This window comes from Macaca nemestrina, chromosome 12 (assembly GCF_043159975.1).
Source record: "Macaca nemestrina isolate mMacNem1 chromosome 12, mMacNem.hap1, whole genome shotgun sequence".
Taxonomy (NCBI): Eukaryota; Metazoa; Chordata; class Mammalia; order Primates; family Cercopithecidae; genus Macaca; species Macaca nemestrina.
The window spans coordinates 19,529,654-19,543,526 of NC_092136.1; the positions used below are offsets into that span (position 1 = coordinate 19,529,654).

At 44.5% G+C, this 13,873-nt stretch overlaps 1 long non-coding RNA gene and 1 pseudogene across 1 annotated transcript in view; both read right to left on the reverse strand.

Annotated features, from left to right (window-relative positions):
* The window catches only part of LOC139357316 (uncharacterized), a 30,454-nt gene extending 16,996 nt beyond the window's left edge, over positions 1–13,458 (reverse strand). Inside the window, exons 1-2 of the long non-coding RNA XR_011610286.1 lie at positions 13,327–13,458; positions 9,981–10,191 (exon numbers count right to left, since the gene is read on the reverse strand). This is a non-coding gene — a long non-coding RNA (uncharacterized lncRNA). The remainder of the gene's footprint in view (positions 1–9,980; positions 10,192–13,326) is intronic.
* LOC105471717 (filamin-binding LIM protein 1 pseudogene) lies at positions 817–1,693 on the reverse strand (annotated as a pseudogene).
* Positions 13,459–13,873: the final 415 nt, after the last annotated feature.

Here is a 13,873-nt window from a genome sequence, read left to right on the forward strand (position 1 = left end):
GAGACGGAGTTTCACCATGTTGGCCAGGTTGGTCTCAAACTGCTGACCTCAGGTGATCCACCTGCCTTGGCTGGGATTATAGGCATTAGCCACTGTGGCCAGCCAACCTCAACATTTTCAAAAACATTTTTTTTTTTTTTGAGACGGAGTCTCACTCTGTCACCCAGGCTGGAGTGCAGTTATATAAGCTCAGCTCACTGCAACCTCTGCCTCACATGTTCAAGTGATTCTCCTGCCTCAGCCTCCCAAGTAGCTGGGACTATAAGCATGTGCCATCACGTCCGGCTAATGTTTGTATTTTTAGTAGAAACGGGGTTTCACCGTGTTGGCCAGGCTGGTCTTGAACTCCTGACCTCAAGTGATCCGCCCACCTTGGCCTCCCAAAATGCTGGGATTACAGGCGTAAGCCACTGCGTTCAGGCTAAAAAGCACTTTTTAAGGGACTTTGGAGTTTTTACTCAAACAGCTCAACCGTGCAAAGCCATGCTGGTCTCAGCACCCCGACCAGACAGCTACAGTCAGTGGTAGGGGTCCCCCCAGCTTTTCCCTGGAAATGGGGTAGGACCAGCAAGGAATTCTGGGGGTGGCACTTATGGTCCAGGAACCTTCTGGTGCCCAGAGGGTAGAGGAGGAGTGAAAGGTCTGACTGCGCTCAGCCCCGCTGTGTCCTAGACAGGCTGCGCCGACTTGCAGGCTGGTCCCTGTGGAGGCTCAGAAGGAAAGTGTGCAAGAGCAAGTCAGGAAGGGAAACCAAGTAAGGGAAGGGCCCCAGACAGGGCTAGTGGTCCGCTCGCTGCCTGACACTGGCGGGCACTCTCAGCAGCACCCCGCAGCACTCTGCTTCAGGTGGCACGCCTTGCAGAAGAGACGATTGTTGAGGGGGTAGCAGCCTTGGTCCGTGGGCTCGATAGACAGGAGGATCCTGCAGTCCTCATACCTGTAGCAATTTTCATGGAAATTTCCTCCAGTGCACTCGATTTTGAAGACATACTTCCCATCCCGAGGAATTATGAGATTCTCACAGATGCTGCGGATGGGGGCAAATTTCCTGTAGAAGATGTCCAGGGAGTACACCTCGTTCTGGCTGCCCGGGGCAAAGCTTTTATCCCCGATGCACCAGGCGCGGGTCACACACGTGAAGCAGGAGGGGTGGAAGGCCTGGCCCAGGGCCCTGATGATGTGCTCCCGGACCACCTCGCCACACTTGCTGAACTTCTGCAGCGTGTCCTGGCAGCGGGGTTCGCAGAGGGGTCGCGCATCCTTCTGGTAGAAGCTCTGCCCGGCCAGCTGGCGGCGGCTGGTACGGCACGTGGAGTACTGGGCATGGTACTGCCTCTTCACGGCATCTACAGCCAGTTCTTGCGGGGGACACAGTCTTATGGCAGAAGGCACGGATGTCTGTGGACGCCTCTCTCTCAACAAGCTCTGCTGGGGGAGGCGGCAGCTCTTTTTCCAAGGGTCTGAGGGTATCCGGCCCAGGCTGGACCGATGGTCCCTCCGCTGGGGTCTGTGGTGGGGGTGGGGACGGGGGCAGGCGCAGCTGCTCTAAGTCCGCAATAAGTGAGGCCCCCATTGGAGCAGGAGCCTCCTCTTCAGAAGGCACGTGCCCCCGAGGGGACCGTGAAGCGGGTGGGAGGAGGTCCAGGTGAGGAAGCACGTCCTAACCATCCAGGACAGGAGGAGGGGGTGGACATCACGGGCCTCCCGGGCCCAGCGGCTCCGACTCTTCTGTATTTTATACTTACAGCGTATCTCAATTCAGACACTAAGTTTTCATCAGAAATACTTATCTCTGAAGATTTAGATTTTATAAAGTAAATTTACAGTTGAAAAGCAGATTCACATACCTACATTGTTCCAAAATGCTTAAAAGTTTTCCAGTAACTAAGTCAAACATCAGTTTTTAATTTTAAATATTAAAGATAAATAACATTGTCTAGGGAGAGTGGCTCATGCCTGTAATCTTAGCACTTTGAGAGGCCAAGGTGGGAGGATAATGTGAGGCCAGGGGTTCGAGACCAGCCTGAGCAACACAGCAAGACTCCATCCCTACAGAAAGAAAAAAGAAAAATTAGCCAGGCATGATCGTGTGTGCTTTATAATTCCAGTAACTCAGGAGGCTGAGGTGGGAGGATCACTTGAGCCCAGGAGTTGGAGGCTGCAGTGAGCAATGAATGCAACACTGCACTCCAGCCTGGGCAAGAGTGAGACCCTGTCTCAAAATAATAATAAAAATAAATTTAGTTCTTCATTGGCAGTAGCTACATTTCTCCTTCTCCTTCTTCTTCTTTTTTATACAGGGTCTCACTCTGTCGCCCAGGTTGGAGTGCAGTGGTGTAATCACAGCTCACTGTGCCCTGGATCTTCTAGGCTCAGATGATTCTGGCATCTCAGCCTCATGGGTGGCTGTGACTAGAGGCGCACATCACCATGCTCAGCTAATTTTTTGTATTTTTAGTAGAGACAGGGTTTCGCCGTGTTGCCCAGGCTGGTTTCAAACTCCCAGACTCAAGGGATCCACTCCCACTCACCTCAGCCTCCCAAAGTGCTAGGATTACAGCAGTGGGCCACTGTAGCCACATTTTAAGTGCTCATTTGCCACACATGGCTGGTGGCTACTGTATTTGTTGAATGATACATTTCTAGAGTAATATTAAGACTGAAAGTTCCCTGATTCATTTATAAACTTTGCAAACATTATTATAAAAGTCCTTCAAAGGATAAAAATATTTCATCCTTACTTTTCTTGGAAATAAATGACAAATAAATATTAGCAAATTAAATCAAGGAATATTTTCAAATAATCATAGCCAAATAGAAAAAATACACACACACACACACACACACACACACACACACACACACACGTACATATATTTATTTATTTATTTTTTCGAGATGGAGTCTTGCTCTGTCACCCAAGCTAGAGCGCAGTGGCATGATCTCAGCTCACTGCAACCTCAGCCTCCTGGGTTCAAGCGATTCTCCTGCCTCAGCCTCCCAAGTAGCTGGGATTACAGGCACCCGCCACCACACCTGGCTAATTTTTGTATTTTTAGTAGAGACCCGGTTTTGCCATGTTGGCTAGGCTGGTTTCGAACTCCTGACCTCAGGTGATCCTCCCGCCCCTGCCTCCCAAAGTGCTGGGATTCCAGGGGTCAGCCACTTCACCCAGCCAAATAGAATATATTTAAGAAATGAACAAATGATCCTTTCTGAGTTTTCCTATTGGTATAAGATATCCCATTTACAATCAGCATAAAAAATAAAATACATATAAGTAAGCTTAACAAAAATGTGCAAGATATTTATGAAGACATGATAAACTTTGCTAAAGGGCGTAAAAGAAGATGAAAAGTGGAGAGGCACCGTCCAAGGTCCTGGGAGGAAAGACTAAATATTGGTAAAGATGTGAAGTCTTCTAAAGTTAATCTATAAGTTTAATGTAAGTCAAATCAAAATGCTAAAGAAAACATTCATTGGTGGGTGGGGGGGACTAGTTAAACTAATCCTAATGTTTATCTAGAAGAATAAACAAATAAAGAATAGCCAAGAAAATAACGAAGGAAGAATAACTTGTGCTACCTGCTATGAAACTGTAGTGATGAAAACATTGTGGTACTGGAGCAAGAAAAGACAGATCCATGGAGCTAGACCCATGAATTTAGGAGAATTTGGTAAATAATGAAGATGGTATTTCAACTTGATGGGGAAAATATTGATTAGTTAATAAAAGTTGTCCGTACATCGGATATCCTTTGGAAAAAAAAGCAAAGTTATCTCATACTATACTCCTAAATAAATTCCAGATAGTTTAAGGATTTGGAAATAAAACAAATAAAAACTCAAAAGTTCTAGGACATAGTAGTGGATTACATTTTAAAAGAATGTGGGGACCAGGCATGGTGGCTGATGCCTGTAATCCCAGCACTTTGGGAGGCCAAGGCAGGTGGATCATGAGGTCAAGAGATCGAGACCATCCTGGCCAACATGGTGAAACCTCATCTCTACTAAAAATACAAAAACTAGCTGGACATTGTGGCATGTGCTTATAGTCCCAGCTACTCGGGAGGCTGAGGCAAGAGAATCGCTTGAACCCAGGAGGCGGAGGTTGCAGTGAGCCGAGATTGTGCCACTGCCCTCCAGCCTGGCAACATAGTGAGACTCGGTCTCAAAAAGAAAAAAAAGAGAATTTGGGGACAGGGAGGTCTTTTGGTAATGCGGTGTTAAGCCACAAGTCATAGAGGAAGTGATTGGCAGGTTTGATTATTCCAGCACACACTACTGGTTACCAGTAAGAGATGTAAGTAAAAATCTACTGGGACCTTCTGGGAGAGAATTTCCTCTCCGATGAAAATAGCAGATCTGTGAGACGGCAAAAAAATTCCTTGTCCTTATTCTCCTTTTTTTTAAATCCTTGTCCTTCCTAATCAGAGTACGAGGATGTGATATTTAAAGGTGTAGCAGGCATTTTGTCTCACTGAGGGGAGGCACTGTCAACATACACTAAATGGCAAATCTGAAGGACATACAGAGACTGATGTCATCTCTGAACCACCAGACCAATCCTGTGACCACCTACTTCTGAATTTCAGGTTAATTAAACAGCTAATATTGTATGGTTTAAGGCCGTTACTTGGCTTTTTGTTTGCTCAGGCTGGTACAAATACATAAAAATACACTTTGGGAGGCTGAGGTGGGTGGATCACTTGAAGTCAGGAGTTTGAGACCAGCCTGGCCAGCATGATGGAACCCTGTCTCTACTAAAAATACAAAAATTAGCTGGGCGTGGTGGCGCACACCTGTAGTCCCAACTACTCCGGAAGCTGAGGCAGGAGAATAGCTTGAACCCGGGAGCCAGAGGTTCCAGTGAGCTGAGATTATGCCACTGCACTCCAGCCTGGGTGACAGAATGAGACCGCGTTTCAGAAGAAAACCCACCAAACATATAAAAATGAAAATTTTCTATGGCAAAAGATACAATGAACTAAGCGAGAAAAAACAATTTCAACATAGATATCAAGGTTAACAGCCTTGATATATAAAGGACTTTTACCAATCAATAAGAAAAGAAGAATGCTTTTATAAAATAAAATAGGCAAAACACATGAATAGGTAATTAGGTAATTCATAAACTAAATTGGACAAATAAAGATATAAAAGCATGCTTCAACCTCACTGATAATCAAAGACTTACAGATTGAAACCAAAATGAAATCTCATTTTCAGCCATCTTACTAGCAAAGATAAAAAAGAGTGATAATGGTCAGTGTTGGAGATGGTGTGGAAAATCAGTTTATCTTACACATATTGGTGAAATGTAAATTGGTGCCATTTTCTGGAGGACTGTTCATTAATATGATTAAATTTTAAAAGATGTATCTTTTTTTCTCAGCAACTCTTCTTCTAGGAATTTTTTTCTAAAGGAATAATCAGATATGTGACAAAGAAGCATACACAATGATGCTTACATCATTATAAGGAGCACAGTATTCCTTATAATAGTGAAAAATTGAAAAAATAATAATTCCTTATAATAGTTAAAAATTGAAAAATTAGAATATGTTTCCAACAAGAAGTGATTGGTTAAATAAATTATGGTCCATTTATTCAATGGAATAGAATTCAATGTAGCCATCAAGAAGGATAGTGCATTCTTTTTGGCTCACTGCAGCCTCTGCCTCCTGGGTTCCAGTGATTCTCCTGCCTCAGCCTCTTGGGTAGCTGGGATTACAGGCGCATGCCACCATGCCCAGCTAATTTTTGTAGTTTTAGTTGAGACAGGGTTTCACCATGTTGGGCAGGCTGGTCTCGAACTCCTGACCTCAGGTGATCCGCCCACCTGCTGGGATTACAGGCATGAGCCACTGTGCTCCGCCACATGATGTGTTGATGTGGGAAGATACTCATGATCTAGTGTTAAGAAGGAAAAAGCGGTTTACCAAACACTATCCAACGATGTGTTAGGGTTCTGTCTATATAAATGTATGATTACACATACATAAAAACTTGAAGGATTTTAAAAATTAATAGTGATTATTTTTAGGAAGTGGGATTATGAGGGACTCTATCTCTCTGTATTGGTTAAATATTTTATATATCAGAAAAACAAAGTTGATTCCAGTTTAGAAAATAAAATGTTTCCAGAAGAAAATGCAATAATGTGCAAAGAAACATAACATGTTGCCAAGTTAAAAAATAGGATATAAGTCAGCATTACAGTAGGGTTATTTTCACAGTGAGGCTAATTTGATTGAAAATTATCTGGAAAGTTGTAGACCAAAATATTAACAGTAATTATCTCTTAGGGGGGATGTGGTGGGAATTTGAATTGTTTTTATTCTTTTGGTCATACTTCAGTGTTTAAGAAGTGTTTTTAAAGACATTTGTATTGCTTCCACAAAAAAAGTTACTCATAGAAAACAAGAAAAAGGGGCCGGGTGCAGTGGCTCAAGCCTGTAAACCCAGCACTTTGGGAGGCCGAGACGGGCGGATCACGAGGTCAGGAGATCAAGACCATCCTGGCTAACACGGTGTAACCCCGTCTCTACTAAAAAATACAAAAAACTAGCCGGGAAAGGTGGCGGGCACCTGTAGTCCCGGCTGCTCGGGAGGCTGAGGCAGGAGAATGGCGTAAACCCGGGAGGTGGAGCTTGCAGTGAGCCGAGATCCGGCCACTGCACTCCAGCCTGGGTGACCAAGCGAGACTCCGTCTCAAAAAAAAAAGAAAACAAAAAAAAGGAAGCAAAGAGAAAGATAGCAAGGGAGGGAAGGAGGGAAGAAAGGAGGGAGGGAGGAAGAGAGGGAGGGAAGAAGGAACGGAGGGAGGGAAGGAAGAAGGACAAATTAATTCTGACTTGGACCAAGCCCTCTTGGAGGTTGGCTAGGCTCCTGAGGCGCCTACAAGATGTATGTTGATTTGATGACATTAAGTACAAACCCGATATTTATTCAACTTTTTGGTCTTTTGTCCTGCCACAAAGGATTTGAGGGAACGCAAAACATATGATAAAACAGAACATTACAAACAAAAAAATTTCAGGATCAAGAGAAGATAGCGATGTACTAGAGAGACAAGAATTGGGAGGAAGCAGAGTCGTACACACTTAGGAAAGTTGAGCTGCCAGGTGAGCTCCCCTGAGATTCCACAGCCCTGGGAGTCCCCTGCTCAGCTGGTTGGAGACCTGTAGTATCTGAGATTCTGCACAAGGTGAGCCCAGGAAGAGGATTTTCCTTGCATGGAAAAGGGATCTTGAGGTCTAACAGTTAAGTATGCCAGTTGAACATCTCTCCTAGACATTCCAACCTGGGTCTGAGAGCTGGCCGCAGTCTGGCTGGCCACTTGGGGTGGCTACGCAAAGCCAAGCGTACCTCTTAGTTGGGGCCTTAGAGCCCACTTTCCATGAAGAAAATAAAGAAACAAGGTTACAAAAACGATGGTATATTTTTAATGTTTATATCGAACAAATTAATGCTTTTAACACCGAAAAACATAGTGCAACAAAAATGTTCTGTTCACAAGATAATTACAGGATTTATTAAAAATATTAATTCATGGTGCACTACAGGCGGTGTGCTGCAGAGCCAAGGGCCTGTGCCAACCTCCTCCCCTCCCGTCACAGGCCCCTGAGGCTGGGGTGAGCAGGCCGAGGAAACTCAAGTGCAGCTGGCAGCAGCCAAACATGGGGTGTCGCTGCTTCCAAGGATTCCTGGGGAGTCCATCTTCCAGGGTTTGGCACCCGGTCCTTCTGAGCCCAATGCCCCTGCCCTGCAACATACCCTGATATCCTTTGAACGAGGTCCCTTCTTCACTAATTCCACTTGACATGGATTTCTACCACGGCAAGCAAAAGAACTTTGCCTGAAAGAACCTGCAGTCATCCCAGATTCTTTTTTTTTTTTTTTTTTTTTTTGGAGACAAGTCTTGCTCTGTCGCTCAGGCTGCAGTGCAGTGGCACGATTTCTGCTCACTGCAACCTCTGCCTCCTGAGTTCAAGCGATTCTCCTGCCTCAGTCTCCTGAGTAGCTGGGATTACAGGTGTGTGCCACCACGCCTGGCTAAGTTTTGTATTTTTAGTAGAAACGGGGTTTCTACTAAAATGTTAGCTAGGCTAGTCCTGAACTCCTGACCTCAGGTGATCTGCCCGCCTTGGCCTCCCAAAGTGCTGGGATTACAGGCATGAGCCACCGCGCCTGGCCCCAGATTCTTATTTTTCAGGGGAGGTGTGTTTTTCCCCTTGTGACCAATTTCACTCCCAGGGAGAAAGACAATTTTCAGCTTCCGTCGTCCTAGACTGCAGTGAGTTCATGCATATTCTCCCAAGGTGGAGGAGGATTGTTTAAAAGATGCTGAGTGGCAGGGAGAAGAATGTCACCTAAACATCCCTCTGCCACGGAAGGAGAGGTTTGGCTGAGCCTCAAGGACGTAGGTTCAGACAAGGGCAGTCCTGGCTGCCTTACTGCGAGATGGAGTCATCTTCCTGGAGCTGGAGAATGTCACGGAGCTTTGGGGTCCTCCTTCATCCTTCAAAGTGTCTCCCAGAGTGGGTTTGTCTTAAAACTAGCTTCAGAGGTGAGGGAAAGAAGGTGAGATGAGGAATTTGTCCCCTAAGCAGTTTCTTGGCTGACTCTGCTCCCCGGAAAACTGGAACGGTAGTATCTGGTTATGCTTATGATCTCATTTCTCTGTGGTTCCCAAGGTGCCTAGAGTGAGACTTAAATAAAGTAGAATCCCAGCTGGAAGCAGTGTCTCACACCTGTAATCCCAGCACTTTGGGAGGTGGAGGCGGTTGGATCATGAGGTCGGGAGATCCAGACCATCCTGGCCAACGTGGTGAAACACTGTCTCTACTAAAAATACAAAAATTAGCTGGGTGTGGTGGTGGGCGCCTGTAATCTCAACTACTCAGGAGGCTGAGGCAGGAGAACCACTTGAAACCAGGGGGCGGAGGTTGCAGTGAGCCGAGATCATGCCACTGCACTCCAGCCTGGAGACAGAGCAAGACTCCATCTCAAAAAATAAAAATAAAAATAATAAAAATAAAATAAATAAAGTAGATGCCCATTAAACCTTTTGTGGTCCCCCTTGCAGCCAGCCACACAAGGCCTTTGCCTCTTTGCTCAGGCAGTTCCAGAGGATTGTTCTGGGGCCCTCTTATCCTCCCATTCCTGAATTCGTTCATTTAGTCAACAAATACTTCCTGAGCACCTCTTTTGTGCTATGCTCAGTGTAAGTGCTGGGAATACAGGGGTGACAAATAAGATGGACATAACCCTTTCTTTCTTGGAATTTAGATCTTTCCATTCACTTTTCACCTGCTCCCCCAAATATGTATCAAATAAAAACACAGAAACTTAAGAGAGAATTTCTCCTGCCACATGACAGAATACCAAGTACATCGTTTCAGAGAGAGGGAAAGAGAGAAAAGGAGAGAGAAACTAGAAAGAAAACTCCCAGCTTTATGGGAGTCTCCCAGAACAAGGGTCCCATTTTTGTTATTCCTTGTTCAAAAGTCTCATGTCCCCCATTCAGTGCACACACACACATACATATAATACATATGTTACTTGCACCGTTTACATTCATAGCATGTACAGCTGGAGAGCAGCGAAGTCTGCCTCCCACGTTATACAGAACGGATTGGCAGCTGAGACTGAAAGCGATAGAAATAAGCTATTGATCAAGGGTTAGGGAAGTACTGCCACTGGGATCCTGTGATGCTTGCAAGCTGAGGGCAGCAGTAAAGTGCTACACAAATGCAATAACATTTATAACCCGAGGGCAAGTGCTTTGTACATGAAAATAAAAAGCTGATCCTCTGTCTAATTCTTTCCCCCTCCTTGGGCTGGGCTGGCCTTTGACAAGTGCATGAACAGGAGCCTAAGTGGGGTCACCTGGATGGGCTGATTTCTGACTCTCTGGGCCAGTGACTGGGTCTGTTTTCCCCATGTTGGTGCCTTCTGGTGGTCTGGGGACTTACCTGCACATTTAAAGCTTCTCTGGGAGAAGCAGGGAAGCAGCCACGTTCCACCACCCTGAGAAACCACTTAATGCCTTGGCCCCATGGGTCTTGCTTGGTTTGCTTTGCGGACGTTGTCTGCTCCTGTTGGGAGCTGAACTTTTCACTTGTATGGATGCTGGAAATCACTCTTTAGAGCTTCCTTCTATGACATTCGTAAGGAGGAGAAATCCTATTTTTGGGAGAAATAGATAGAAAAGAGAGACAGTTCTAGAGGTACTACGAAACAGGAAATGCACCATGATGACTGGACCTGAGTAAGCCAGCTTTTTCCTCCAAGAGCCACCAGATCAGTGCTTCCTGATACGTGCCCCCAGAAACACCAGTCCTGTAAGAAACACCATTAAAATGGGCCAAAATAAATTGAGACTCAAAATAAATTGATAAAAAGCTTCCTCTTGGAGATTCCTATTGCATCTTTGCAATTTAAAGGCTCTGAGAAGTCCTGCAGTAAAGGAGTTTAATTTTGCTTAACAGCATCTTCCCAGATTTACTTGACTGCCAAACTGTCCCCGCCCTTAAAACTTCTTCCATCCTTTCTCTTTTTATTGCCTAATGCCTATTAACAACATACTTTAGGAAAGCACTTACAGAAGGATTTGATATTTTGCCTGCCATGTACTGTATGCCTTCATGTGCCTTCAAGACACTTTGCACGAATTATTTCTACCCACTGAAACAGCTCTGCCAATATTATTATCCTATTCTCATTTCACATCCTATCCCATCCTATTTCCTTGATAAGACATATGAGGCAAAGAGTGGATAAGTCACCTGTCCAAAGCCCCTCAACTAAGTAGTAACCTAGTGAAGATTCTTTTTTTTTTTTTTTTTTTGAGATGGAGTCTCGCTCTGTTGCCCAGGCTGGAGTGCACTGGCATGATCTTGGCTCACTGCAACCTCCACCTCCCATGTTCAAGCAATTATCCCACCTCAGCCTCCCAAGTAGCCGAGATTACAGGCGTCCACCACCACGCCTAGCTACTTTTTTTGTATTTTTAGTAGAGTGGGGTTTCACCATGTTGGCCAGGCTGGTCTCAAACTCCTGACCTGAAGTGATCTGACTGCCTCGGCCTCCCAAAGTGCTGGGATTATAGGCATGAACCACCGAGCCTGATCAAACTTAGTGAAGATTCTAACCCAGGCCTTTCTAACTCCAAACCCCACATTTTCCATCATACCACGCATCTTGTTAAGTAGGATGAAGACTGACTTCCTTTTTTGCCAAAGAGAAAATGAGTTGCTCTTCTTCGGAGACCTTTGTCTCAGGATCCATCCATTCTCCTTAAGGCCTTGCCTGGTTCATCTCAACGCAGTGCTGCCCCACACTTCCTTCCCTGTGGCTCATGGGAATTCCCATGAGAAAGCAGAAGCTGAATCTAAGTAGCTGTGGGCAGGCATCCCAGTTTTGCCATGTACTATTTATGTGACCTTAGGCAATTTACTTAACCCCTCGGTGCCTCAGTTTTCTTATCTATAAAATTTTAAATATGCACAAAACATCTGGCCCAGAATGCTTAGTAAATGGCAGTTGTTATTTTTATCGTTAACAATTAACAATAAGCCTTCATGAGAAAAAAAATACTTGTTAGGAAAACGTTAGGGATCCCTACTTTAAATCCACCAACTATCCTAGTGTAGTAAGATACAGGTATTTTAAGATTAAAAAAATGGAAGCCTGTTAAGTCAGTGACTTTTTCAAGTGCACAACTAGCTAATAGCAGAACTGGGACCTGGATTCCCAGAGCACAGAAATTTAAGACACCCTGATGTGTCAAAAAGCTAAATGCACCTGAGAAAACAGAGAAACTTAAATTTATAGCTTTGGGAGCTATTTCCATGAAATCCAACCAGCAATGAAGATACAATTTCCCTGAAATTATACGTTTGGTAAAATAAAAAATAAAAACTTTAATGGAAAATATTATATCTGAACACATCTTCCTTCCTTCCTTCCTTTCTTTCTTTCTTTCTTTTTTTTTTTTTGTTTGTTTTGTTTTGTTTTTTGAGACAGAGTTTTGCTCTTGTTGCCCAGGCTGGAGTGCAATGGCACAATCTCGGCTCACCACAACCCCTGCCTCCCAGGTTCAAGTGATTCTCCTGCCTCAGCTTCCTGAGTAGCTGGGACGACAGGCATGTGCCACCAAGCCTGGCTAATTTTGTATCTTTTAGTAGAGACGGGGTTTCTCCATGTTGATCAAGCTGGTCTTGAACTCCCAATCTCAGGTGATCCGCCTGCCTCGGCCTCCAAAAGTGCTGGGATTGCAGGTGTGAGCCACCACGCCCAGCCCACCCTCATTTCAAGAGTTCATATATATATATATTTTTTTTTGAAACGGAGTCTTGCTCTGTCGTCCAGGCTGGAGTGCAGTGGCCGGATCTCGGCTCACTGCAAGCTCCGCCTCCCGGGTTTACGCCATTCTCCTGCCTCAGCCTCCCGAGTAGCTGGGACTACAGGCGCCCGCCACCTCGCCCGGCTAGTTTTTTGTATTTTTTAGCAGAGACGGGGTTTCACCGGGTTAGCCAGGATGGTCTCGATCTCCTGACCTTGTGATTCGCCCGTCTCGGCCTCCCAAAGTGCTGGGATTACAGGCTTGAGCCACCGTGCCCGGCCAAGAGTTCATTTTTAAAAATTGGAAACAGGGCCCACTTGTATTGGCTACTGTCAATTTTATTTGTTTGATTTTTCTGGTTATTCACAATTACTCAGGACAAAACATGTTTCTTTAAAACACCATTTTCGTAAATTGAATTAGGTTCCAGTAACATGTGAACATAAAATTTCTGTGTTAATGTTGTCATACTCTCCATTGGTTTTGCTCTGTGATCTTTTTGGTTTTGCCTGAGCTGCTGAGGCGAGGACACTCCAGTATGAAATGAGCTGTCTTTAGGCACAGTTAGTCACAAAGCTTAGGTTTGAGCATTTCCACTTGGAATGAATCCGTTCCCATCAACCCACTGACGTTTATCAAAGGAAATATAATATTCATCCAGATTGGAATTGGAATGAGTTTTTCTTTTCTATTAGATGAACAGCGACAACTCAATGTACTTGGAAAAATAATAAGTTTATGCTTATGCTAATTGAGGAACTAGTATTAAAATAAAGTGTGTGTAGCTCTGAAACTCATAATACCTGTACCTTCAGGGACTCAAAACTCCCCAAGTGGCTATTGGAATATGCTTCTTGTCTTTAAATTCTGACTCTCACTAGGTTAGACCATAATGTTTCAGGTCCCTTCTTCTCTGTGTCATCTCCATATCCACCAAAGCAATTCTTAGACCCAAGTCCCCAACCTACTATTACCTCTAGTTTTGTCCACCAACCCTGATGCTGAGATGGTTGAAGTAGTGTCATTTTAAATTTAATCCATTCCTCTTTCTTTCACTCACAGAGCCCGTTTTCAGTAATCTTGGTCATCTGCAACTTCTATCTCATCAGTTCTCTGTAAGCAAGGAGAGGGAAATGAATGGTATGGCAAGTCCATTTTACAGGTGGGAACAATGTGGACTGTATCCCTCCCATCTCATCTCATCAACATTATAGTACTGAAAAGATTTGGGGTTTTTTTGCATAATGAAGTATAAAACACAAATTATCAACCTCTGCTTAGCACTAGGATAATAAGGCTTTCATCAAAGAAGGATACAGCTACAGAGATGATGCTTTTTGTCTTAAGTTTTTGAGTTCTGAGAACCTTGAAGACATTTTAAAAATTTTTGTTTTTTTAAATTTTTTTGAGACAGAGTCACTCTCTGCCACCCAGGTTGGAATGCAGTGGTGCAATCTCAACTCACTGCAATGTCTGACTCCTGGGTTCAAATGATTCTCCTGCCTCAGCCTCCGGAGTAGC